The 26,210-nt window shown below is 35.3% G+C and overlaps 1 protein-coding gene, 1 long non-coding RNA gene and 1 pseudogene across 2 annotated transcripts in view; all 3 read left to right on the top strand.

The window, feature by feature from the left end:
- The window catches only part of SPPL3 (signal peptide peptidase like 3), a 103,589-nt gene that overhangs the window by 10,146 nt on the left and 67,233 nt on the right, over positions 1–26,210 (top strand). The gene's annotated exons all lie outside the window — the stretch shown is intronic.
- Positions 3,451–25,931, top strand: LOC111736990. The gene is made up of 3 exons (XR_002779319.1): positions 3,451–3,463; positions 10,249–10,252; positions 25,703–25,931. It is a non-coding gene; the product is annotated as an uncharacterized LOC111736990 (long non-coding RNA).
- On the top strand, positions 11,194–11,312 carry LOC111737070 (annotated as a pseudogene).

The raw sequence follows: 26,210 nt of genomic DNA, 5'->3' as shown, positions 1-26,210 counted from the left end.
ATCAGATAGCTATTGTCACAGTAATACTGCACAACAAATTACCCCCAAACTGAGTGGCTTAAAATAGCAATCAGATATTTGCACAGATCTGCAGGTTAGGTGGGGCAACTTTGCTTCTTTCTTCAGATCTGTAAGTCATCTGGGTGGTGGGGCCCAGACTGAATGGGCATCAGCCACCCAGGTTAAGCTCTTCTCATGGCAGTGGCAGAGGCACAGGAGGGCAAGTGGAAACCTGCAAGACTTCTTGGGACTCAGGCCAGAACTGGCACACTTCATTCTTTCAGATGAAGCAAGTTCTGTGTTGGAAAGCAAAGATAGATTCAGGGCAGGGTGAGCAGTATAGGCCAATAATGCAATCCACCACAGTTGAAGTTCCCTCCCCGCCCCCCACTTTTTTTTCCCCACTGTTAAGAAAATTCTTTCAACAATACATGTACAGTCAAGTTTGTTGCCTGAATAGCCGAACATTTGGGTCATGAGATTAAAAAAAGTCTCATGGCAAAACTTTATGAAAATGCAACTATCTGGAAGTCTAGTTCTGTCTTAGAGTGGCAAGGCCTTGAAGAGCTGTGCTATTGAGAGCTGATGCTTCTCTGTCCTTTTGACAATCGTACTCGTGATTCTTCATATTTGAGGAGATGGGACAGTGAGGAGGCCTGTTGGCTTGATCTTACTAATGCCACCTTGTAGAATACAGATTCTTGGCTATTTTATCTTCACAAGATGAGCTGCAAACTCTCCTGTATACTTTTCCCACATGTCCCACAATGACAGTGACCTTCCCTTTGAAGCTCTGGGGCATAGCAGTATAAGAGCCCTGAGTAAGCTCCCCTTCTGCAGTGAGTGCAGTGCTGATGGAATGTTGATGCTGCTTGAAACATGACCCTGAATAAAATCTTCCCTATTCCGGATGTCAGCTACCAGGAGTTTTGGTTTACTAGACTTTGTCTTCTTTGTGCATGTTTTGAGGTGGCCTGTCATTGTAAGCTTAGACAAGTTACTGAGGTCCTCTGCTGAAATCTAGGGTGAAACTTCTGATTTTAAGTCATTTAATGAGATGGATTCTTTTGACAGTTTCAAGGTGTCCTCTTATGTATGTTCCCAATTGTAGGACTTCTGTTCAGCCACACCTCAGGCAACTCTCCATGATGGTGGTTCTGTAGTTTAGTTATAATTTTGATGTGGTTGTAAGAGGAGGTGAGCACAGCATCTACCTACTATGCCATCTTGGCCAGAAGTTCCCTCTTCCCTTTGATATGGCTAGTTATCACTTCTTCTGTTCTAAAATTAAAGTATTTTATTTAGTCATATTTCATATAGGCCCCTTTCCATAGCATTCTGTTTTTCACTCTAATGTTTATATTTTTGAAATAGCTTTTTTGAGATATAATTTATATATCATACCATTCATATATTTAAAGTGTACAATCCAGTGTGGTTTTTAGAACATAAACAGAGTTGTGCAACCGTCACCACAATCGATTTAAGAACATTTTTTTTTCATTCTGAAAGAAATTCTGTATTCATTAGCAATCACTCCCTTTCCCCCATTTCCCCAGCCTCTGGCAGCCACTAATATACTTTTGGTTTCTATAGATTTGCCTATTTCATGTAAGTGGAATAACAATATGTCGTCTTTTGACTTTTTTCACTTAGCTCAATGTCTTCAAGTTTCATCCATGTCGTAGCATGTATTAGTGTCTCATTCCTTTTCATTGTCAAATAATATTCCATTGTACGGATAGAACACATTCTGTTTTTCCATTCACCGAACGTTGTTAGATGTTTGTGTTTTACTTTTTGGCTATTAAGACAAATGCTGCTGTGACCATACATGTACAAGTTTTCGTACTGATGTGTGTTTTCATTTTTCGGGTAAATACCTAGGAGTGGATTTGCTGGCTCATAGGGTTTCTTTGTGCTTAACAGTTTGAGGAACTGCCAAACTGTTTTCCAAAACAGCGGTACCATTTTACATTCCCACAAGCAATGTATGAGAGTTCTAATTTCCCCACATCTTCACCAACACTTGTCATTGTCCATCTTTTTTATTAAAGCCATCCTAGTGTGTGAAGTGTTTTTTTTTATTTGTGTAATACTTATATTTAAGGGCTTATTGAGAAAAAAAAAGCAGTGGTTTAAAATAGTAGATTTGTTTGTTCTTACTGGTGTAGTACTAAAGTTGAACCTCAGGTTTAGTTACTTAAAAATCTAGTATTGAGGGGAAAAAATATAATCTTTTAGCTCAGATATTTCTTCAGGCTACTTTTTGTTTCTTTTACATGCTAGAATCATTAGGAGGAAATTAGCCTCATATGATTGTTAAAATAGTTCCTTCCATTTGGGTAAGTGAATGACTAAATTATTCTGGCAACCTGCTGCATTATCATGAGTCCTGGAACCGTTACTGGATTAATGACTGAAGTTTTTTTGTTGTTTTTTCGGGGATTGGGAGCAGGGGAGGAAGTCCTCCATATATCTTCTTTGCCAAGAAAATAATCAGTAGAGGAATTAGTTATAAACTATGACCTTTTCTGGGGCAGCACTGTCCAATGGATGTATAACATAAGGTACATATGTAATCTGAAGTTTTCTCATGGCCACATTAAAGTAAAAAGAAACAGGTGAAATTAATTTTAATAATATAGTTTAGCCCAGTATATAAAAAATATATCATTGATTGCATGTAATCCATACAAAAATTGTTAATGGTATTTTAACATTGTTATTTTACTCTTCTAAAAGTCTTCTCAGTTCAGACTAGACACGTTTCAAGAGCTCAGTAGCTACGTGTGGCTCGCAGCTACAGTACTGAACATCACAGAGGGCTAAGAGCTTCGGCTCACGTGTGTATGATTTGTGTATCTTTAGGGAAAACAGATGAGCGCTTGATCAGCCTGTAGTTCTGGTTCTTTAATTTTATGTTTTGCTGCTTTTTTTTTCTTTTCTTTTTTTTAAATGTAGAAGATGTTGTTTAGAGGGGTCAGAGGCAAGCTCCTTACAGCTCAGGTTTTTGGTTGTGAGTAGAGATTAGTTAACAGGAAGAGGAAAATTAGTCTCTCTCATCAAGATTGCACTAAGTTCTACAGTGCTTAGCAAATGAAAGAAATCTAGTGGAACTGCTATTGTTGTTTGGTCTTATTCTAATTGTTCTACATGTTCAGGGTCTGTTTTTGCCTGTTCTTTATCAGAGTTATATACTACTTGTATTGTTTGATGACATAGCTTACTTGGTTAGACAGAATAAGGTTGTAGATTTTATCTCTATAATTAATAAATGACTTTATGCCTATTGGGGCTTTACTATAGTAACAAAAGCAGAATAAACAGGATCCTCTCTCTTCCAGGACTTGACAGTGTTGTTAGAGACGGCTGGCATTTGCTATGTCAGATGCTAGTAAATGTAATTAAGACAACTTAAAGAGAAAAGAGATTTCAGTGAGCCATTGTATATAGAATGTGTGTCCCAGTCAATCATTTGATTATTAGAGGGACTGAATTTGGTCAGAAGTGTCTTAATATTTGAGTACTGTTACTCACAGCTTAGACTTTCTGATTTGCCTTAGTCTTCACCACTTTCTATTGCTGTATGGTGAATCTCTACATCACTGGTTTATATTATTTACCTAGTCCCTGAAGTGAATTGAATTATGACCCCCTGGTGTCTCTGATCAGTTCTAGGTCATTGCTTCAAGGATAGGTTAGGGTTAAGGAGAAAACTGGTGCCCCAGTGACACTGGATATTGGTGCCTGCGTATTTAGATATAAATACTTTCACCAGATTTGACTTTTGCATTAAGAATTGCTGACTGTTGGATGCCTTAATTTTCTAACAAGGGTTCCATCAGCTATTGTTTTGGTTTTCTGAGTAATGGCATGCAGTTATTCTAAATGGAATTCAGTGCCTTTGGATTGGGGTTTATAAATGGTATTCTGACCAAGAGAACAAGGGTCACTACTTTATTTACTTGGCATGTATACTGCTGCATTCATCTTTGAACTCTTGGCATTTGTGATAGTGTGGACCCAAGGCCTATTTGCAAGTTCATGGATTTGAATTTGGAGGCCATGTGAAATCCTTACGTTGTAGGTCCTCAGTGCACAATTACAGACTAAAGAATATAGTGAGTAATGCTCTTTTTAGTCAACAGCTTATTTGCTGGCTATATTAAGTTTTTGATATACAATATGATTTTGGTAATTGCCAAAAATTTTATATTTTGACACTTGTTCATTAACTTCTTCATTTTTGAAATGTGTTTTGAAAGCCTTAACCTTACTAAGGGAGAAATACTGTCTTAATGAGTTTGAAATGGTTCGATATTTTTGGTATTATAAAATATTTAAGGGATATTTTACCTGTTCTCAACTGAGTGCACAGTCTTGCAGTGACTATGCTCCAAGTTAGTTGGACCTGTGGGGACACAATTGGAAGCTTTACCTCTTCTTTGGTCCTGTGGACTAAATAATTTCACTCCTTTGGTGGTGAAAGCTCTTCTGGTAGCAAAAACAGAAGACCTTAAGTGATGTGAAGTTATTTATAGTACTTATTTATCCCTTGTGTGACTCATCACTTTGCTGCAGAAATATTTATACTTGATTTTGAGATACTGCCTGAGACCCTGCTGAGAATGTTAGATAATCGTAAAAGTACCGTGTTGCCTTTCTAAAAAAAGTCAGGATTCTGAAACATCTCCAGTTGCAAGAGTATCAAATAAGAGATTATGGAGGTATAATACATATTTTATTGGTGCAATTTCAGAAACTGCACATAAACACAGAAGAAAACCACTTATAATTTCACCAACCCACAGAGATCCTTCATTAAGTTTGTTGCATATCTTTCAGATCTTTTAAAAAATGCATATACTGTGACTGTTGATTTTTTTTTTTTAATTAGACAAAACGAATTCATTGTTGAAAATCAGAAATCCCACATAAGGACTAATAAAAAAATTGTGATTACCGAAAATTTAATTTATCTAGAAAATTCATGGTAACATTTTATGTTATCTTTTGGGGAGTTATGTATAAGAACTGCAGATCATTTTTTTTACATAAAAACAGGAACAGGCTCATGCTATGTTTTTATTTTTATGTAATATTTAATATCTACAGAAAAATATGTTCTGTGTATAGTAATTATGAAGCATAATAAACTTATGAACCTCACCAACCAACTAAAGAACTACAGGATTGCCAGTACTCTTAAAAAGCCCTGTGTACTCCTTGACCTCTCCTTCTGCTCTTTCCTCCCACCCCAAGTAACCACTGTCATTATTTCCTTGCTTTTTAAAAAACAATAGTTTTACTTTATGTTTTTGTTTTACTGTTGAGTATTAATAGATATGTACTGTCTTTTATAGTTCGTTTTTTTCAGTCACTGTCTTTTCCAAGATTTGTCCCACCTACTGCATTTATTCCACTGCTGTATAATGTTCCATCCTGTGAGTATACTATAATTTATTTATTCTTCAGTTGACAGATATTTAGGTTTCCAGCTTGAGGCTATTTCAAGGAGTTCTGCTGTAAACATTCTTGTACATATTCTTGGTTGTTCATGTTTGAGTTTTCCTGGGGTTCCTACCTAGGGCTGAATCTATTTGTCTCTTTTATGGTGTGTGGTTTTGTGTCATAAGAAATCTTATTCTAGCTTGAGGTCTTAAGGTATTCTATATTTTCCTCTAAATAGGAATGGGTTAAGGTTAGGGTTAATACTTTGCCTTTCACATATAAGTTTTTAAATCTAGAATCTAGATTAAACTCAGAATAAATTAGGTTGTAGATGTATAATCTTATGCGCATATATATGTATAATCCTATATAAACCTCTTTTTTTATTGTAGTAAAACTTAGAAGTAACATTTTCCTTTTAACCATTTTTAAACGTACAGTTCAGTAGCATTAAGTACATTCACCTTGTTGTGTACCCATCACCACCATCCATCTCCAGAACTTTTTCATCTTACAAAACTGAAGTTCTGTACCTATTAAACACTAATTCTCCATTCTACCCTCTTTCCATCTCTTGCAACCACCATTCTACTCTGTTTCAGTGAATTTAACTACTCTAACTCATATAAATGGAATCATACAATATTTTGTGACCAGCTTATTTTACTTAGCATATCTTCAAGGTTCATCCACATTGTAGCATGTATTAGAATTTCCTTCCCTTTTAAAAAAGGCTGAATAATATTTGATTATATGGGTATACAACATTTTGTGTTTATTCATCCATCAGTAGACATGGATTGCTTCCACTTTTGGCTATTGTGAATAATGCAGCTATCAATATGGGTGTACAAATATCTGTTCGAGTCCCTGCTTTCAAATCTTCTGGATATATACCCAGAAGTGAGATTGCTAGAGCATGTACTAATTCATGTTTAATTTTTTTGAGTAACTGTAATACCATTTTCCATAGTAGTGGCATTATTTTATATTTTCAGTAGTGCACAAGAGTTCCAGTTTCTCCATATCCTCGCCAACACTTGTTATTTTTTTTTTTAATAATAACCATCCTAATGTGTATGAAGTGATATCTCATTATGGTTTTGATTCTCATTTTCCTAATGGTAAGTGATGTCAGGCATCTTTTTATGTGCTTATTGGCCATTTATGTATATTTGAGAAGTGTTTATTCAAGTCCTTCACCCATTTTTTATTCTGGTTGTTTGGTTTTATTGTTGAGTTGTAGAAAGTTCTTTATATATTCTGGATATAAATTCCTTATCAGTTATGTAACTTAAAAATACTTTTTTGAAGTCCCAGTTTATTTTTTCGCTTGTCTGTGCTTTTGGTGCAATGTGCAATGATATCCAAGAGATCATTATTACCAAATCCAGTGTCAAAGCTTTTTCCCTAAGTTTTCTTCTAAGAGTTTTGTAGTTTTAGTTCCTATGTTTAGGACTTTCATTTTGAGTCTGTTTTTCCATATGGTAAATGTTCAACTGTATTCTTTTGTGAAATGCTTTTTTTTAGTAGCCAGAATGATAGTGTACTATACACGCTATGATGCTATATCTTTTTTTTCTCTCTCATAATACTGTATCTTGACCCCACTGACTTATTTCCTTTTCATTCTGTCCTCCAGTGTTCATTTGAAAGGTGTGAATCAATATGTAGGAGAACTCTTGAGTATGGCTACCCTAACAGTTGAATTAAAAGAAAACTGAAAGGGAAAAAAAGGGAAGGGAAAAGAAGAAAGGTGGAGTGTATGAGAATAAGTATCAACTTCTACTCACAGAAAGACAAATTGCAGTTTTGTTGAAAATTTATCAGGCACATAGTTAACACTATGTGTGTATATAATTTATCCTTAAATCAGTCCTCTGATTTCCCCCAGATTACAGTTGAAAAACTGATTACTCACCTAACATTATATAGTTAATGAGTGGCAAAGCTACAATTTGAACACAGGTATGATTCCAAAGCCAGGGTTCTTTGCTTTTAATGCTTCCCTGAGCATAAAAGGAACCTTTACTCAAGTAAGCTTGAGAAAGGCTGCATGTTAAATCCCTCTCTTGGAAATTCATATTCTGAGTTTGCATATTATAAGCTCTGAGAAGTCAGGCAGTAAAAAATAAACCTGTTTAAGTGTTAAGACACTCACTTGCCCAAAAGAAGAGTTTGCTTGACATCTTAACAATACCTGGAACAGTTCTCCCTTAACACTAGTTTGGGAAGTGCCATACAACAATTATGTCATTTCTTGTATCAGATTTTAAGAAATGCTAAGGTCAGGAAATTCAATCCTAACTTGGGGAAGAAAAGCATGGAATTACTTAAGAGACCAGGCATGTTGGTTTTTGGAGAGAGAGAGTCAGCTTATACCCCAAAGTATACTACTATGAGGTAATTCAAAAGGACAGATGCTTTTTCAGAAGTGAATTGCATGTCACTACAACTTACCTTGTCCACAGGACAAGCAAATATTAAGCTCTAACTTATTTCAGTGTGTATGATATGGTAAAACTACACACAACGGAAGAATTTGAGACATTCATTTAGAGATATTTAAGAAAAAATACTTGACCTGCAATACTTCTTACATATGAACTTTCAGTTATGGATTCTTAGTCATGAGTTGTTTATTTTAGCTGTACCACAGATAACATAAGCTGTGATTTAGGAAATGAAAGATTGTCTCTATTATGAGTGTATCATTTAAACACCGAACAGAAACTGGTGTCAGAGATGGGCAACAAATGAAGGAATCTGCAGCCTATTTGCATTTGTTTTGCAAGAGAAAGTTATCTATCAGTTTGAGACCCAATCCTTTCATTAGGTATTGCTTTTAGTATTCCATAGGGCTAATCTTATCTTTGTTTTTATGGAATGTTCTTTTATTTTTTATTCATTTATTTGCCCATTAACTTTTCCATGTTCTCAAGTTCTATAAAGTATCTGGTTAATGTTTTAATTGGAGGTACATTACATTTATTTATTTATTTAATTTGGACAGAATTGTCTTCATGGTATATTCCTTTTCTGCAACCAACCAAATTTTTCCCCATTAAACTTTAAGGGTTTTTTGTTGTTGTTTTTTTAAGTAAATTCACTACACCAATTACCAAATACTTTATACTTTTTGTTGCTGTTTTAATGGAGATGTTTCCCCATATTTTTCCCAGCCAGTTTTTACTGATGTATAGAAATACTATTGATTTTGGCAAATTTGTTTTATATCCATCACCTGTAGTGGACAAATTATTCTGATTCTTTGCTTGAATTTTATGTAGAATCACGTAGTGATATATATCTTTGAGTAATTTTTGTAATTCTTTTATTTGTCCCTTCAAAAAAAAAACTACTCTGGAATGAAGAATATGTAAGTAATATACTGTTTTAAATAACTGAAGCAGGTGCCCCTTGGTCTAAGTGGAATACGACTCATGTTTAATTATCAAATTTGTGATGTGCATTGTTTTAATCATGTTGAGAAAGAAAAAAGTTCTTTATTGCATTTTGTAAAAAGGAGATTGGTTTAATTTTATAAAATGTGGATCCAGTCTTGCTGTCATGACATTTTGCATGAATCTTGCTTGTTGTACAATATCAGTAGTTTTACTTATCTAAAAAAACTTGCATTCTTGGAACAAAACCTATTTAGTAGTTTTTAATAAATCTCTTGAGGTATTGCTTTAATTGCTTGAGTTTTATTTAAGATTCTGATATCATTATAAGATTGTCCTTGTTTTCATTTTAATTTTTATCTTTCAGTTTTAAGACTTGAATAATGTTTACTCCACAGCACTTTGAGGTCACTGTGCCACGTTTTTGTTAGAAATCTTTAAGTTCCTGTATAAAGCTGTTGAGTTTTATTGCTCTTATTGGGGTAAAGAAAAGATGGTTGGGTAATTTTTTTGTTATCTTGGTCAGTCTCTTCTGTTATAGATTGGTTTACTTATGTTTTCTTGTGTCAGTTTTGATATTTAATATTTTAATAGCATATTCATTTTTTAAATTTATTAGCATGTAAATATGCATGATATTTGCTAATAATTCTGATCTCTTTTATTTTGGCCTTTAGGATTCTTTTCTCATTTCAAACTTTGAGATTTTTCATTTCCCGTTTAATTTTTAATCAGCTTTCTGAGGTATAATAATCACCTAAAAAAAAATTCACCCACTTTAAGTGTATAATTCAGTGAGTTTTTGACAAATATGTATGCTGTTGTGAAATCACCATCGTAGCCAAGATATAGAACATTTCTTTCCATCACTCCAAATAATCTTGTGCATCTTTACAGTTAATTCTCTCCTCTCGGTCCTAGGCCCTTCTCTGAATTTTTTTGATCTACTAAGTCTATGGTAGAGCCCAGAAATCTAGATTTGTAGGTCTCCGGGGTGATTTTTAAGGCTAGCTTGGGAAATACTGCTGTAGTCCTGGGTCTCTCTATTTCTGGAGGTGCTACCTCATCTTGACTACTGTACAGAATTTCTTTGCTACAATTTAGGATATATCTACTGTCCTAGTTCTAGTAATCTTTAAAATATTGCTAACACTTTGTAAGCATTTCTTGTGTGTTAGGGTCCATGCCAAACACTAAATGAGTTGAATTTTTACAACTCTTAAAAGTATAGATACTACTGTCCTCATTTTGCATAGGTCTTATCATTAGTAAATGGTGGACCCAGAATTGGAACCCAAGCAAACTGACTTTAGAGCCAGTGCTCTTAACCACACTGTGTGGCTGTTGCAGGTCAAATGCTGAGCTAAGCTGGTTGTGCAGTACATTGTAGAGTAGTATATAATTCTCTGTCTATGAGGTAAGCGCACATGGTAGAACCTGAAATAGCCACAGTAAAAGTGAATTCCTGAGAGTGCTGCCTCATAAGTACATGAGTTAAGTCAAAGCGGAAAACAGGTCTGTTCAAACAATAACCAGTCCTAAGCGCCAAAGTGATCAATTAGGTAACAGTTGATGCTTCTCTAGATTAGCTGTTCTCAAAAAGTATGGAATCTATACTCCTGGGAATCCTGAAACCCTTTCATAGGGTCTTCAATGTCAAACTATTTTTCGAAACATACCGAGAAGTTACGTCTTTTTCTCTGCGTTAACATTTGTACTTCTAGTACAACTGCGTTGGTGGGTAAAGTGCTAGTGCCTAAGCGTAAAACAAGGCAGCAGCACCAAAATGTTCTGGTAGCCAATTGTGGTCTTCACTGCCACACACTCCACAGTGAAAAAGCCAGTTTCACTTGAGAATGTCATTGTTTAAATAATAAAAAGCATTGATGCTAGAGCACACATGTTTTTAATACTCTGTATAATGTAATGGGAAGTACCTATAAGGCACTTCTGCATATTGAAGTACCTTGGTGGTTTCAAGGAAAAGTGCTCGGACGATTGTGAATTGCATGCTAAATAACCTAGCAGCTTTTTTCGTGGAATACTGTGATTTTTCAGATTTGGGTATTTGGCAGATACTTTCTCAAAAATGAAAGAACTGATATTATTTGTTGCCAGTGATAAAATTCGAACTTGACAGCTTCCCAGTATTTAGACTTCTCTGATGAAATCAGTGGTAATGTTAATAAGTGTGAATTTACAATAGTGAATAATGAAATACATCAACATTTTGAAGAGCCACAGTAATTCAGTGAACTGGTGTTTGCTGAGTAAAGATCCATTCAAAGTGAAAGATAGACAAGTGGATTTTTAACAGAGTACAAAAAGTTCATGAGTCTACGGCCATGCTACCCCAAACAAGCCCGATCCTGTCTGATATCAGAAGCTAAGCAGGTTTGGGCCTGGTTAGTACTTGGATGGAAGACCACTTAGGAAGACCAGGTGCTGTAGATGTAAAAAAAAAAAAAAATAAGGGATTGTAAACTGACAAGATCCTTGCAATCTGCGAGGTCAACCAAGGGTTGCCTTGCCTTAAAAAAAAAAATTGATGATATGGTTTCAGATTCTACATTGTATGTAACTGCCTTTTTTTTTTTTTTTTTCAATTACAGTTGACATTCAATATTAGTTTTAGGTATATAGCATAATGGTTAGACATTTTTATAAGTTACAGCGTGATCCCCTGTATAAGTCTAGTATCCCCTTGACACCATACATAGTTATTACAATAATATCGACTATATTTTCTATGCTGTACTTTACATCCCTCTGACTATTTTGTAACTGCCAGTTCTTAATCCTTTCACCTTTTTTATCCAGCCCCCCACCCAAAAGAAACTACCATCTGTTGAATTTTGTCCCATTATTGAAGAATATCCACAATTATCTGAAAGGCTATTAAAATTCTCCCTTTTAAACTACATATTTGTGTGAGGCTGGATTTTCTTCATATACTTCAAACAAAACCATAAATCACAGTAGATTAAATGCAGAAGTAAATAGAATACAGCTGACTTGTTAAACCAGACATTAAAGATATTTGTAAAATAGTACCACTCTTCTCACTAATTTTTGTTGTTGTTTTGGAAAAGTTATGTTTCATTAAAACATGATTAGTGTGAATATGTAATGGATTTATTTTTAATGTTTTCAGTTTTACTTATGATAAATATCAATAGATGTAATATACATAAACAAAAGCTTTTTGGGGTCCTTAATAGGAGTCCTGAAACCAAAAAGTTTGAGAACAGTTTCTCTAGACACTATGGACATTATTTTACTGGTTGCATTGTAATTATTGTTGACTTATTTACTCTTATTTTTGAGTCTTAGTCCCTTCAATTATATTGTCCAAAATTCTAGAATTGAAATCATGTGGAGAACACAAAAATGTTGAGAACTACCACTGCCCAAAGCTGTGTTGCCAGTCCTTTGAGAGTTTTCTCTTCCCCTAACTCTTATGGCCCTCCTGTTGTTCTTTTTGGTATCTCAGAACTCTTAGGTATCAGGAATCCAGAGCATATTCAAAGGGTATTTTCTGCTCTTCTCTCCTCCTCTATGTCTGTTATCCTCGTTGCACCTGTAGTATATAGTTAATTGCCCTCAGTTTTAAGTTAAGAGCTTGTTCTTCAGAGATATTTCAGGTATCTTTTAAGTTTCATAGTTTTATTTCAGATGGTTGGAAGTCTGCTGGTGAGACTTTGTTCTTTATTATATATATTGAGGCAGTCATGGTCTGATGGGAAAGCCCAAACAGTAGGGGTTAGGAAATCTGCATTGTGGTCATGAATCTGCTTTTAACCAGCTATGAAGTTTTTTTGTTCCCTTGGTTTCTTCATCTGTGAAGGACAGATGGTAATTACTCACCCTTACTTACACTTTACTCATTCAGCAAATAGTTGTTGTTGTTGTTGTTTTTTAAAGTATGTGCTTGGTAGAGGAGATGCAAAGAGGAATCACGCATGAATCCTGCTCTCAATGCTCTCAGTGAACTTGGGGTCTAGTAGGAGAAGTTATGTCATTTTTGCCTTGCATTTTGGTTATTTAATGGATGTATCTTATTTTAATTATTTGACTATAACTTTATTGAAGGCAAAATCTTATTTTTATACCCTTAATAATATATACCACCAGCAGAGCTTTGCACCTGTTAGGCATAGGAACGATTTCATAACCCAAATAATGAAGGACAAGATTAACCTGTTTGGAGATTGGATTGTTTTTTTGTGTGTTATAATTTCAAGGTTGTGATTTAAAAAAAAAAAAAAAAAACTACCACAGATTTGATTGTATACTAAGTGTAATATCAGGCAGTGTCCTCCTCTGCCAGTTAAACCAGGACTTGGTCCTTTGCTATGATGCACATAAAATGAAGACATCTTACCCATGTGGTATCTCCATTGGGCACTATAGTTTACTATAATAAAGCAAAGATTCACCCCAGCCTGGTTAGCATGCCTAGAAATGTGGCTGCTGGCATAGATAAGGAAATTAGGCTAAGGGATTCTAAAAAAATCTACTTTTTCCCTTTTATTGCCAAAAATCTTTCCAAGATTCTATCCTTTTGGAGAATTTTGAATTTTGTGCTTTGTCTCCTTCCTAGTTCTTTTTTTCTTTTTCTTTTAATGTTATAATACAGGAACCAGCAACCTGTTTACATAGATAAAGTTTTATTATAACACAGCTATGCCCATTTGTTTTACATATTATCTGTGGCTGCTTTCATGCTACAATGGCAGAGTTGAGTAGTTGGAACAGAGAGTGTGTGGCTTGCAAAGCCTGATAGATATATTTACTCTCTGGCCCTTTACAGAAGAAGTTTGCTGGCTTCTGCTTCTCAAACCATTTCTGGTGAAGTACCAGTTCCTCCTTCCTCCCTCTCCTCAATTAGTCACAAAATATTTATTTATTTATTTTTTGTAAAACACACTAAAAATAAATTACCAAGAGAAAAAAATATAAACTTTCAATATGTATGCCTCAAATTTTCATTATTAGAGACAACAGAAATAAAACTATCAAATTGCTGTTAAAAGTTTCTTAACATCTGTTTTGTGTTTCTACTTACCTTGATGTGAGTCAGTTACCAGTAGTTTTGTTACCCAATATGAGTGCCGAACTACACTTGAATACCCCTATTCTAGTAGTCAGTCTATTACTAGAAAACTTTGGTATTTATTCAATTTTTTCACCCCTTTTCTGAAAGTATTTTTGCAGACCAAGTATATTACACATTTATGTATTTCTGGATAAATATGCCAAAATATGCTAAAAATATAGCCTGAAAGTAAATCTTCCAGTTGTGAGCCAGTCCTTCCTGGATAATTTGATGTGTTCTTTATTACCTTAAAGCCCCTTCTCAGTGACTAAGTAGATGTTTTCTATAGTTTTTAGACTTAACATTGCTTCCTTAATAATAAGGATGATATGGCTGTAGATAGAAGTGTTCATAAAGAACTCTTTTAAATCACTGGTTCCTATAGGATTTCTGTTTCAGGTACTTGGCTTTTCTTTTTCAGTTTTTCATTTTTTGTTGTTGTTAAAATAAACTATACATACTACTATAAACATTTAGTACATATGCTATATACTATCACAATTTTAACCTGTTGTTGCTTGAAAAACATTTAGATTTGGTCATCTTATTTAGGAAGATATGTTAGCACTTATTTTTATATTTTGCTTTTAAGTTTTCTTTATAAATAAAATCTCTCCATTGGAAAAATTTCTTTACGTGCCTCCAAGAAACATGAGACAATAAAAAAGGAGAATATAACTATTTATCATAAGGACACTAAATAGACTGACTAAATAAGAAAACACTAATAAATTATAAAAAGAAATTGGTTCTTAAAAAGCTGAGCAAATTTACCATATGACTGTGCAATTTGACTTCTACTAGTTTGGCTGCCTGTAAGTTCTTGGCTCACATTTGGTTTCCTCTGCTGTCTTCTGCTGTATAGTGTTGTTGTCAAAGACAAATGATGCTTCGATAGCCTTTCCATTACAAGTGATATGATCTTTTGCCTGAATGCCAGGACTTTTGCTTTTTAAAAAATTCAGTAATTTTACTAGAACATGGTCAATAGGGATTGATTGTGTGAACAAAAAAGGGGCCATATACTAAACCTGGCAGGCTAAGGAGTAGGCTGGCGAGAGGCTTGGCAGGCCTTACAGACTCATGACCAAAAGTAACCACACAGAATGGTCTGATCACAAATTTGTAGCTGGGCAGGTCATGGTGGGTAAGTCACCTCCCAGGCCTATAGCTTCTTTAGCAAAAGTCAGTCTTTACCTTAAGTGAGCCCTGTCCATTGTTCTTATGCATCTAGGATAACATACCTTTGAAATATGAGAGTAATTTTTTAGGAGGCTCAGTGCAGGCACCAGAGTATACAGACCACCAGAGTACAAGAACACAGAATCCCTTATTGTATCTTGTTCTCTGCATACCATCTCTGTGTACTGTAAATGTTAATTATTAACGATCCTGTACCCGTGTAAAGGAAGTATGTGTTTCTCCATGTTGCTTTTTATTTAATCTTTAAGATTTCCTCATTTTGTTTTCTCCCACTTCCTTAATCTACCACCAGTGGATTTCATGTACCCTCATGTTTTTTCCTTTGATTCTAAATGCATAAAGGGAACTACATAACTGCCATTCCCTGGAGCATTTTCTCAGTCTGTTGAGATTTTGCTTCTGGGTATATCTTCAAAATTTTAGCTCAAATAAACTCTTATCAAACTTTTCAATAGGTTGGACTTTCTTTTGTCAATAGTTGATTCAGTATATAGTTTCAAATTTTTTATTTCATCAAGTTTTTCTTAAGTAATGGTTTTTAATAGTTCTTATATTCCATTGCTTTGATTTTCTTCCTTGGGGACTCCTATTATACACATGTTGGATCTTCTTTGTCTTCTATAGATGGCTACTTTCCTTTTAAACTTAAAAAAAAATTATTTGTTTTTGATATTTAAGTTTTTCCTCCTTTGCACTTTCTGGTTTCCTTAAGGCATTCTATGTTATGTGTTGCTTGTTCATTCTTGTGTTTCTTTTAGCTTAGACTTCATTTCTGAAATGATCTTTTATTTCTCATTTTTTCTTCTATCACTCCTTTATTTTTCTCAGATTTATGTTGCCTCTTATGTCTTTAAAAAAAATTTTAAGCTGGTTTTTGAAATACTGCTTTATAATATTTATCTGTTTTAAAGCCATGTTTTTCTGGTATGCTTTCATTGTCTTTAGGAATGCTATCTGTCCTCCCCCGCTCCCCCGCTTTTTTCCTCATAATGACTTTGAAATATAAACACAGTGCTTTATTTTGCTCATTTTTAAGTGAAATCAATTTTCCTGAACTATTAGAGGTGAGTTATGAAAGCTTTTTTAGCTTCATGATTCTTGAGTTCCCTCTTGTGAATTTTCTGGTGGGGAGGAACAGAGGGAAGCCTTGTATTTGCAGACATCTCCTGTCCCTTACTCCTTCCAATTCTTTATCTGGTCTGTCTTCCACCTCTGTCTCTTGTCTTTGTTCTGCTTAATTTGGGTTCTGTTCCCAGTAGTTTCTCATCAGTACAAGACTTGGTCCTGAAAGGGAGCTTCAGATGGTTAGGTTTGAATTTATAGGGCTCAGAGTACTCTAGCCCCTTTAGACTGCCACAGCCTCCCTGCACTCATCTTGGAATGTGCAAAATTCCTTTTAGTTTCAACCATTAATCTTACTTTGGCCCAGTGCACTTTCCAGTGAGTACCTGTTATCTCTGGGGATTTTCCTAATTTCACGTTCCTCAGATACCCTGTTGCTTTCCTCTGCTTCTTTTCATACAAATGACAATTCCACATGAGTCTTTTCCAGTCCTGTAATTTGTCCCCACCTGCTTGTGTTTTGGGTTTTATGAGGATACCATATCACTTAGTTTTGTTGTAGATGCAGATTTTCAGTTTTGCTATTCAGATTGTGCAGTCTGATTTTATGGGAGAATTCAGGAGGATTCAAAAACAACTGTGCCCTGGCTGCTGCCATCATTCTAAATCTTGTCCCATAAATAAATATTCTTAAGAATATTTCCTTTTGAGAGGAAAAGTGGCAGAAATTGAGAATGATAGAATTTTGTTTTTTAATTTCATATGCGCATGTAGTCTGTTTTACACGATATAATGGGAAAAAGCTCGGGTTTGAATTACTATCTTGATCTATTAGAAGTACCAAACAGGTCTGAATTATTTAACTTTGGAAACATGATCTAGTTTGTGTTTAATATGATTAGCAGATTTCATAATGGACTATTCTTTGGTTCTGAAAACAACTAGATAATTTAAATAGTGTATATTTTGTAATTGTTTAAAATGTCAGAGAGGGAGATAAATGGAGGAGAAATTAAGTTAGACAAATTTTCTATTTTTACCTATATCTTAATAAGGTAACTGTAAATGAGGCCTTGGATCGTAGTGTACAGATGGTTAGTTTACTATTAACCATATTTATGTGTCTTGGTAGTCTGGCCTTAATACATTCTAACAAAATGATTTTGAGCAAAGTAACTATGACTTATTATTTAAGATATCCTTGTTCTAGAGGTACTTCCTTTGGAAGTGATATCAATATCTAATCTTTAAAATCCTAGGTTTATTTCACTACAGTTTCAAGGGAAACAGTTTACTTCATCCACTTTTACTTTGTTTCTCTTATGAATTAATGTATCTTCAGCTACAATTAACAAAAAAAATCCTAACGGCTGACTTAAACAGTAGGAGCTTGTTTAAAATGGACAAGGATTTTCTGTTGTGCTCATTGCTGTATCTCTAGTCAGTGCTTAGGAAATATCAGAATAAATGAAAATGTCAGCAGTACCTAAAATATCTGAATAAATAGATAAAAATGTTATCTCCACAGTAGTCAGGCAGCTCAGCAGTAGTGTCAAGGGCCCATGGTCTTTCCATTCTGCTGTGCTCTTTTCACCGTATCTGCCTCAGCAGGCTTGCCACCCTACTATTTTGAAGATGGCTACAACATTTCCTAGACATCACATTCTTAAGACCACATCTAGAGACAGAAAAAAGAACCTTCTCTTCCTGTATCTATTTTCTTTTTCTTTTCTTCTTCTTCTTCTTCTTTTTTTTTTTTTTTGATCAAGGAAAACCTTTTCCTCCTGCTTCATTGGCCAGAATCATGTCATAAGCCTAAGCCAGATCACTCTCAAGGGAGCTGGAGTCTCCAAGATTTGCTTAAATCTGTGCTGTCCAGTAACGTAGACTGGTTATTTAAATTTATTAAAATTAAACAAAATTACAGATTCATTTCCTCAGTTGCACAAACCACATTTCAAGCGCTACTTTATTGGATGGTGCAGATACAGAATATTTTCATCAGTACAGAAAGTTCTGTTGGACCATGCTGGCCATGATTCACCCTCTGGACCTTTCAGAATTACATTCATTCTAAGACATTCTCTCGGCTGCCTTCTAGCCTTCCAGGGACATCTACAGGGTGAATAGGCACAGTATCTGACAGTAATTCCACCCTGGTGTGGCTCCTGGTCTTCAGGTACACCATTGCTTTGCATAAGTGACATGTTTCCTGCATGTGTGAAAAAGAATAAGACTGTTTTACTGCCTGAAAGAGGAATGAACACATTATTGAAGCAAATATTATTTTACCTGAGACCAGGAATTTTATTTGAAAATTAAGCTTTGAAGTCATAATGCTAAATAGCAGGAACCTATGATTTACTTGATACAAGTGATTTACATACATTTGTCTGTTTCTAATTGAGTAGTCGAAAAATGCCAGTAAACTGTGATATTTCTGTTTATTTTACTGTCCAGGAGCTCTTATAATGGGGATCTACTTTATAGGTTATTAGAACTATGAAAGTGGATGTGGGTTGAATTGTTTTAGTGCTTTCCATCACCTCTGTATCATTTTTACTCAGCAATTGATCATCGCGGTGGCAGAAAAGAAATACAATCATTGATAAGTCTCCTTTACTTCCTAGTCAGTATTATACTTTTGGGGGTCTTGTGATCATTCTATACAAAGAGCAGAAACCATGGCTGGAAGGATACTGATTTTCCTCTCCTCTTTCCTTCATACTAGAGATAGGGTCAGACAAGCTCTGCATGCTTTTTTCTTCTTTCTCTTCCCTCCCGTTACAGAGAGTCCTCACTAGTTACACACATGTACTGAAAATCCTGATTTGATATTAGGTCCAGATATTCTTATACTGATGAATACCATCAGTATAAGAATATTCTTATTGAGTAGGTTTTAATTATATCAAAACCAGAATGCTCTGCGTTGGAAACACTTGACAATGGCTATTATTTAAAGGGACTAGGAAAAACAGGAAGTTGAGCTTTTTATTGTTCATAATCTTTGCAAAATTCTGTAGTTTAATGAAGCTTAGACTTTGGGCCATTCTGAATTTTGGGCTGACTGAATTTTAGGTTGACTCAGTTAGCCATTTTTGTTGGAGTCTTTTGGAAAATCTTTTTCATAATAATAATATGCTGCTGTGCTTCAGTGTGTTTTGCTAAAACATACTGAATGTAATTAAAACATTTATTTGACTGTTAAGACTGATAGCACATCAGACAATTGCCCATCAGTTACCATTTTACTGATTTGTAGATGTAGACGCTATAAGAGCGAGGTGACCACATAGCACATCACTCTGGATTAAAAAATCTGTGCTGTATTCATGCATACTTCTCCGTTTTATGTCAGCAGAACTGGATTTACTTACATCTGGCTGTTAATATAATTTGAAAAGAACCACCAAAATTTATTAGTTTCTTCAACAATCTAAAGCAGTTTAGGGGTGGATGGGCCATGTTTACAAATATAATACCCTCCCACTGAATGTTGAGAATTATTCTGGCCCTGGATGGTGAACTCTTGGCATTTCCAAGCTTTAGTTTCCTCTGCCCTCTCCTTTCCCCCACTTACAAGTATTATCACATTCATTCCTCACAGAACTGTCAGCCAAGGGCAAAGTGGTAACTTGCACAAACCACAAGGAGTTCAATTTGAGTAGCTCAGCTTTCTTCTGTTTAAGGAAGAATTGAACTGTCGTAGTTTTATTTTTTTCTGGGTGTTTTTTGTTGTTTTGCTGTTTCAGATACAAATTCATCCCCTTACCAGCTCTCATAATGCATTCAGTAGCTTTTCTGAATTGCCATCGAAAGATTAATTTTATCTGAAACACTGGTTTTTAAAGTGTTATCCCTGTACTATCAATGTCAGCATCACTTGGGAACTTTTTAGAAGTGTAGATTCGTGGCTGTGCCCCAGATCTGTTGAACCAGAAACTCTGGGGTGAGGTCCAGCCATCTGTGTTTTAGCAAATCCTCCAGATGATGATGCACCTCAACTTTGAGAAGGACTGATCTAGAAGATCCACGAATTTACTTCTGGGACAAACTCTGAAACTTTCCATGTGCTTTGATGTGCATCATATCCTAAATTAATCTTAAAATGATATCAGAAAAATTAGGAAATATGGCAGTTTGTGTTAGTGTTTTACTTTGTTACTACTGTGTACATTTTTTTAAGTTAGTGAAAAAGTTAATTTTTTTTGATGTTCATGTCAAGTGTATGTTCTTGTGACATTTTAATGAGTAATTCCTTTGGGCAAATAATAATATCACTGTATTTTTGTCTAACAAGAGTTTTCTGCCTTGAGATGTAATATACTTCTGGAGACTTAGAAATAAAAATCTTTATTATGTAGAAATTTTCCTTCATCTGCTCACCTTTCTCAGGAGAAAACTGGGTGAGAAGATACCATAGTGATAAAGACTATGTCTTTAATAGAAAATGTCAAGTTGGCAGGCAAATATGTGATAACAAACAGAGTTCTCTATATTGTTTGTCTTAGCCCATTATCTGCGATATATCTATGCACTTTGCATGCCGAAGAGCATAGGCCTACCAGGCACTGTGGGGTGCCCAGCGAACTCCCATGAGCATCATAGGATATGATTTTAATTTTCCAGGGAAACACAGTGACATCTGTCTGACATCACACAAACTGCTAGGTTTAGATAATTAACAATTCAGCATTAAATCACTGCATTCCTCTTGAGATAATACCTTATTTTTGCAAAGCTGGGATTTTGGCCATTGTCATTAAAAAAGCAAGCACTAAATGAAAATCAATGTGAAACAGGAAGGGCAGCAGTGATCCAAAGAGTCAGAAGTTGAGAAGTTGTGGAATACCCAAAAGTTGCTAAATTAAGTTGTTGGGGCATAAATACTTACTAATTTAGATCTGATAGAACTGTTAAGAATTTCTGTTGGCCTAGGGCATGCCATGCAAAAATGACCAAGATTCTAAGGGAGTCATGAGTGGAGAAAGTTTAGGAACCTCTGGTTTGGGGCTAATTTTTTTTTTTTTTTTTTAAATTGCAGTTTGGACTTTAGGAATTGTAAAAAGTTGTTCAAGAAAATGAGAGGAGAAAGGCCAGGGAGTTATATAACATGGTGGAGGCAACATGGTGGAGGCGAAGGCAGTATGTGGTGATGGTATGTGGTCTGAAGGGCCATTTGCTTTGGTTTCATGTCCTAGTGTTTTGGCTAACTATGTGACTGGCCAAGAAATTTACTTTTCTCGACCTGCTTCATTATTCATAAACTAAGAATGATAACACCTCATAAGGATTAAATGAGATATTGTAGGTAAGTATGCTTTATGGAATTTAAAATCTCTACACAGTTGTGTGGAGGGCTGTCCACATCCTAATTCTTGTTACTGTGAATGTGGTAAAAGAGACTGCAGATGTGACTACATTAAAGATCTTGAGGTGGAGAAATTATCCTGGATTATCAAGATGGGTCCAGTATAATCACAAAGATCCTTATAAGAGGGAGGTAGGAGATCAGAGTGAGTAGTAGGAGATTTGATGATTGATGCCAAAGGTTGGAGTGATGTGATAAGGGGAACATGAGCCAGAGTACAGGTGTGCCTCTAGAAACAGAAAAAGGCCAGGAAATTAATTTTCCCCTCAGAGCCTCCAGAAGGAACCAGCCCTTGCCAACACTTTGATTCGTTGTCCCAAAAGATTTATGGCAGATTTATGACCTCCAGAATAAGGGTAGATTTGTGTTGCTTTAAGTCACTAAGTTTGTAGTAATTTGTTACAGTAGTGATAAGAAACAAATTTAGGGTGTTAACTCAAGTTGAAAAGGGGCAAGTTTCTTTAAGAAACCACTAGTCCATTATCAAAGATTCAAAGTTCTTTTTCATAGTGTGATCTGGAATAGCAGCAGTTGGCTAATTAGACTTCCTACACCGTGTCATAAACTTCCATGGTGTGGATATGTAGAAAAAATTTCCTTTCACCTTAACACTCAAGACGATTCTAGAGACTAAGTAATTAGGTTTGAAAAGAGTGGTGGGGAGGTCTCATGAGGAACTGAGTTCCCTTGGCAGCTCCTGGAGATACCCTTTACTGATCATTCATCATATTTCTAAACCTAGCTTGGTTCAGCAATTACTTAAGAACAGTTTCTCCAAGCCTAATGTATTTTCAGTTTGCACACCAGAGAGTAGTATTTCAGAACCACTCGGAAGTGCAAACTTGCGGTTTTCCGTGGCTCAGTGATTCAGCTGAGGGAAGCATCTGACCAATGTTTGCCTGTATGTGTCTGTTACACTCTTAGGAATGGTTTTATTTACTGAGTCCTTGTCAACTTCCTTTCAATCCTAGATTTGCAGATAACAATATTTCATACTAGAACCATGGTTTTATAAAGCAGCATCTGTCATAAAAAAGTAGTAAGGCTTGGGATCGTGAAAACTTTAGGGGGAGGGTATGTGTGAGAAGATTTAGAGCCTATAATCTAGAGTTTTCAAGAGTCTCAGCAACACAGAATTTTCCTAGTCTCAAAAGGTATAGGCCATATGTATTATTCACTAGTCAAACTAATTCACAGGTAACTGTAATGTCTAGTAGAGAGCAGACATTTTCTTGGACGTATTCTCAGATGCCACATGCAAAGACAGAATACATCGGTCTCTTTTTCAGAGAAATTTGGATTTTCTAAGTAAGATTTATGATCTTACCTGTATTTGGCTACATATTGGTAACCTAACTGTCCCAAATTAAGCAGTTGCTCTGGTAAACAGATCACCCATTTCAGCTGCCTCTGCGATGGCTCAGTAATCCATTAGTAGCTACTCAAATAATAGCTTGGGAAACTGCCCTGCCAGTTGGCTACAGTTTTGTAGAAGTTGGTACCAATTACATAAAATTATTTTTTACCTTTAGAAGACTGACTTAGTTTAAAATACAATGCAGCTTTTTAGAGTTGATGATCCTATCTCTAATAACATCGTTAAAGGGAAGGAAGAGTATCGGATATATGTAAGTTTGGCTTTAGTTTAACTTTTATTAATTTAAAAGTATTTACATAATAAGTTTGTATTACATCCTGGGCCCCGAAAGGTGGTTTTCAAAAAAAGAAAAACTGAATGTCATACACATGATCTCTGGCTTGCTCATTTTTTAGTCGTCAGTGTTATTACACATAGAGGTGCTAGAGTAGTTTATGCAGTTTTTTAAAGAATTTTTTCCTTTACTGTTTGCTTACTTTCTTTACTATTTCCTTATACACTAAAAGAGCAGTAATTTAAAGCACCTGTGAGAAACCTAGCCTTTCCTTTTGTAACCCTCTGGGTTTAACTGTGACTTTTTAAAAATGAAACAATCAGAAAGCAGTTACGAAAAGTGCAGTTTTGGCTTCCTTTCATCTTAAATGTATACATTAATTTCACAAGTCCTTGTAAAAAAATACAGATGATTAAAATAGTGTAGCAATTCTCAAATAATTGGTAAGCTAGCTCATTTTGGGGTGAACTACTCAGTCATTCAGACTAGACAAGAAATAGCAGTGCTCATGTCCCACCCACCCATCCCCTGGGCCCCCTTTCCTGTGTTGAAGGACTGTAATTTGAGGTCTTAGTTCTTGAATATGAGAGTAATTCTAGACCTATAAGCATTCCTGTAGTTCTCAGTTTATTCTAGGCCTTTAGGATCCAATGGCTGTGGTTTGGCCTGTTTTCTCAGACTTGCCTTGAGATTTATATCCTGATCCTGGTATATTAGAAAATGACCATTGGAGAAAATGAGATAAGATACTGTTAAGTACAGTTTAGCTTACAGTGCCAACTAGAGTAGCCTTGAGATTCCCTGTTAAGGCAGTGCTAGTGAATCTTCTTTCCCTTTAATAGATTCTGGCTGATGAGTTCATCAGGAGGTAGAAAATAGTCTAGGACAGAGTTCACTTTGACTTGTACGAATGGACCACCTTCTCATCGCACCCCATTGCTGATGAACAAGACCAAGGGTCGTTTTGTTTTGTTTGCATAATGCCTTACTTTTCATTTTCTGTCACCAGACATTCAATTACTTATAAAATTACTCTACTCAAGCCAGGAATTATCCCCATTCATCTCAGTAGTTAAGATAAACACAGTTCATATTCACTTTGGCATTTTAAAAGCAAAGGTGCATACCCAAGGTGGTTATGGTATGTATATAAGTTCAGAAAGACAAGCTCTGCTATGGAACATTATGAATATTGGCATTATTTTTTAAATTAGATTAAAAACCCACTCAAATGGCCACCTTAAAAATAAACCAAATCCGTATTTTCAGCCTACCCAGATTGACTGACTAAATTAGTCTTTTTCTTTCTTCTTTCTTTTTTTCTCTCTCTCTAGTTTTAGTATTCATCACTAAAAATCAATGTTACTTCCTCTTTTCTTTTGTTTTCTTTTGTTTACTTGAATCTCCTTTTTTCCCTTTTTCCTTATATTTGGTTCTGTGCATAGTGAAGCTTGAGGCTATTGGTGCAGCTATTCAGTAACATAAAACTTAATTTATTTGTTTTTATAAGTCAGTCCTATTTTGCTTTTTCCTGAGCCTGAGGGAACTCTTAGAAAAGTCCATTGAGATTTAAGTTATAAACACACTACTTCATTATTGTACAAGCTTAGCCACAGAGTTTGCTGTCATAATGTAAATACCCAGAAGAAGGCCTGCAAGAAGCCTCCACACTTCCCCATGAACTCTCTTGGGTTTTCTTTTCCTGCCCTCTATCTGGCAGACAAAAATTGGAATCTCTTCCAAGAACTTCTGGAAAACTAGTTCAGAAACTTTATAAATGGCTAAACTAAATGCTCAAAGCTCTATTCGATTTCATTTTGCTGACTTTCTCCAAGTCATTTTTTAAAACAAACTTCATTGTATTCTTAAGACATTTAACCTGATTTGTTGCAAGTTTTAAAAACTCCCATTTTGAGATCTGTTTCTAGTCTTAAATAACATATGCTAAGTAAGCAAAACATCCCTGGCTCACTATTCTACTCTCCAAAGCCTTTATAGCATAAAATTTGTTCAGGCTTTCGACAACTATTTTAAATTGAAATAGCAGCTGTGTAAATAAACCAGAGACTGTAGGTTATATTATCAGTTTAAAATGGTAAAATTCCATTTTTTAATAAAATTAAAATTTCATTTGAAGAGCTTGACATGGATCTTTGATAAAATTAAGTGATACCCTCAAGTGTGCCATACTGCACATGTGTTTGAAGTGAATTTTAAAAGTTAGAAAATTATCTTATCGATCTCCTTAGAGTGTCCCTACTTTTCACTTATTTAGTTATTTAAGACATATACTGAGTTCTGGTTATATGCCAGGCACTGTTCTAGGTACTAGGGATACAGCAGTGAACAAGGCATCAAAGCCCCTGCTCTTGTGGAACTTACTTATCTTCTGGGGGGAACAATAAACAAATAAGGAAAATACCAATAATGAATTCTAAGCAGAGAATTAATATAGAATGGGATGACTCTGAAGTTGGGTAGGCAGGTGACATTTAAGCTAATGTCTGAATAACACGTCCAGCCATGCAAAGATTAGAGGAAGCGTATTGTAAATGGGGAGTAGTCCTAAACTGGAAATGAGTTGGGTATTCAAAAACAGAAAGGTGGCCAGTGAGGCTGAATTACAGTGTTTTTGTTGGTATGGCAGGGGATGAAGGATGCTGGGGTGGGGATGATTCAGGGAATAAGGGTAAGATTCAAATCAGATAGACAGGGGCTTGGGTTTTATCAATACATTGGAAAGCCATTAGAGGACTTTAAACAAAGGTGTGACAATGATTTTTAGGCATAAAGGTGTGTGTGTGTGTGTGTGTGTGAGAGAGAGAGAGAGAGAGGGAGAGAGGGAGAGAGGGAGAGAGAGGAAGGAGAATGAAAGACAAATTAGAAGGCTAACAATTGCAATAGTTCAGGATAGTGATGGTGGTGACTTAAACTAGGATGCTTATAATGGAGATAGAAGTGGA

This window comes from Pteropus vampyrus, unplaced genomic scaffold, assembly GCF_000151845.1.
Source record: "Pteropus vampyrus isolate Shadow unplaced genomic scaffold, Pvam_2.0 Scaffold23, whole genome shotgun sequence".
In the NCBI taxonomy this organism is placed as follows: Eukaryota; Metazoa; Chordata; class Mammalia; order Chiroptera; family Pteropodidae; genus Pteropus; species Pteropus vampyrus.
This window is presented reverse-complemented; position numbering and strand designations above follow the sequence as displayed.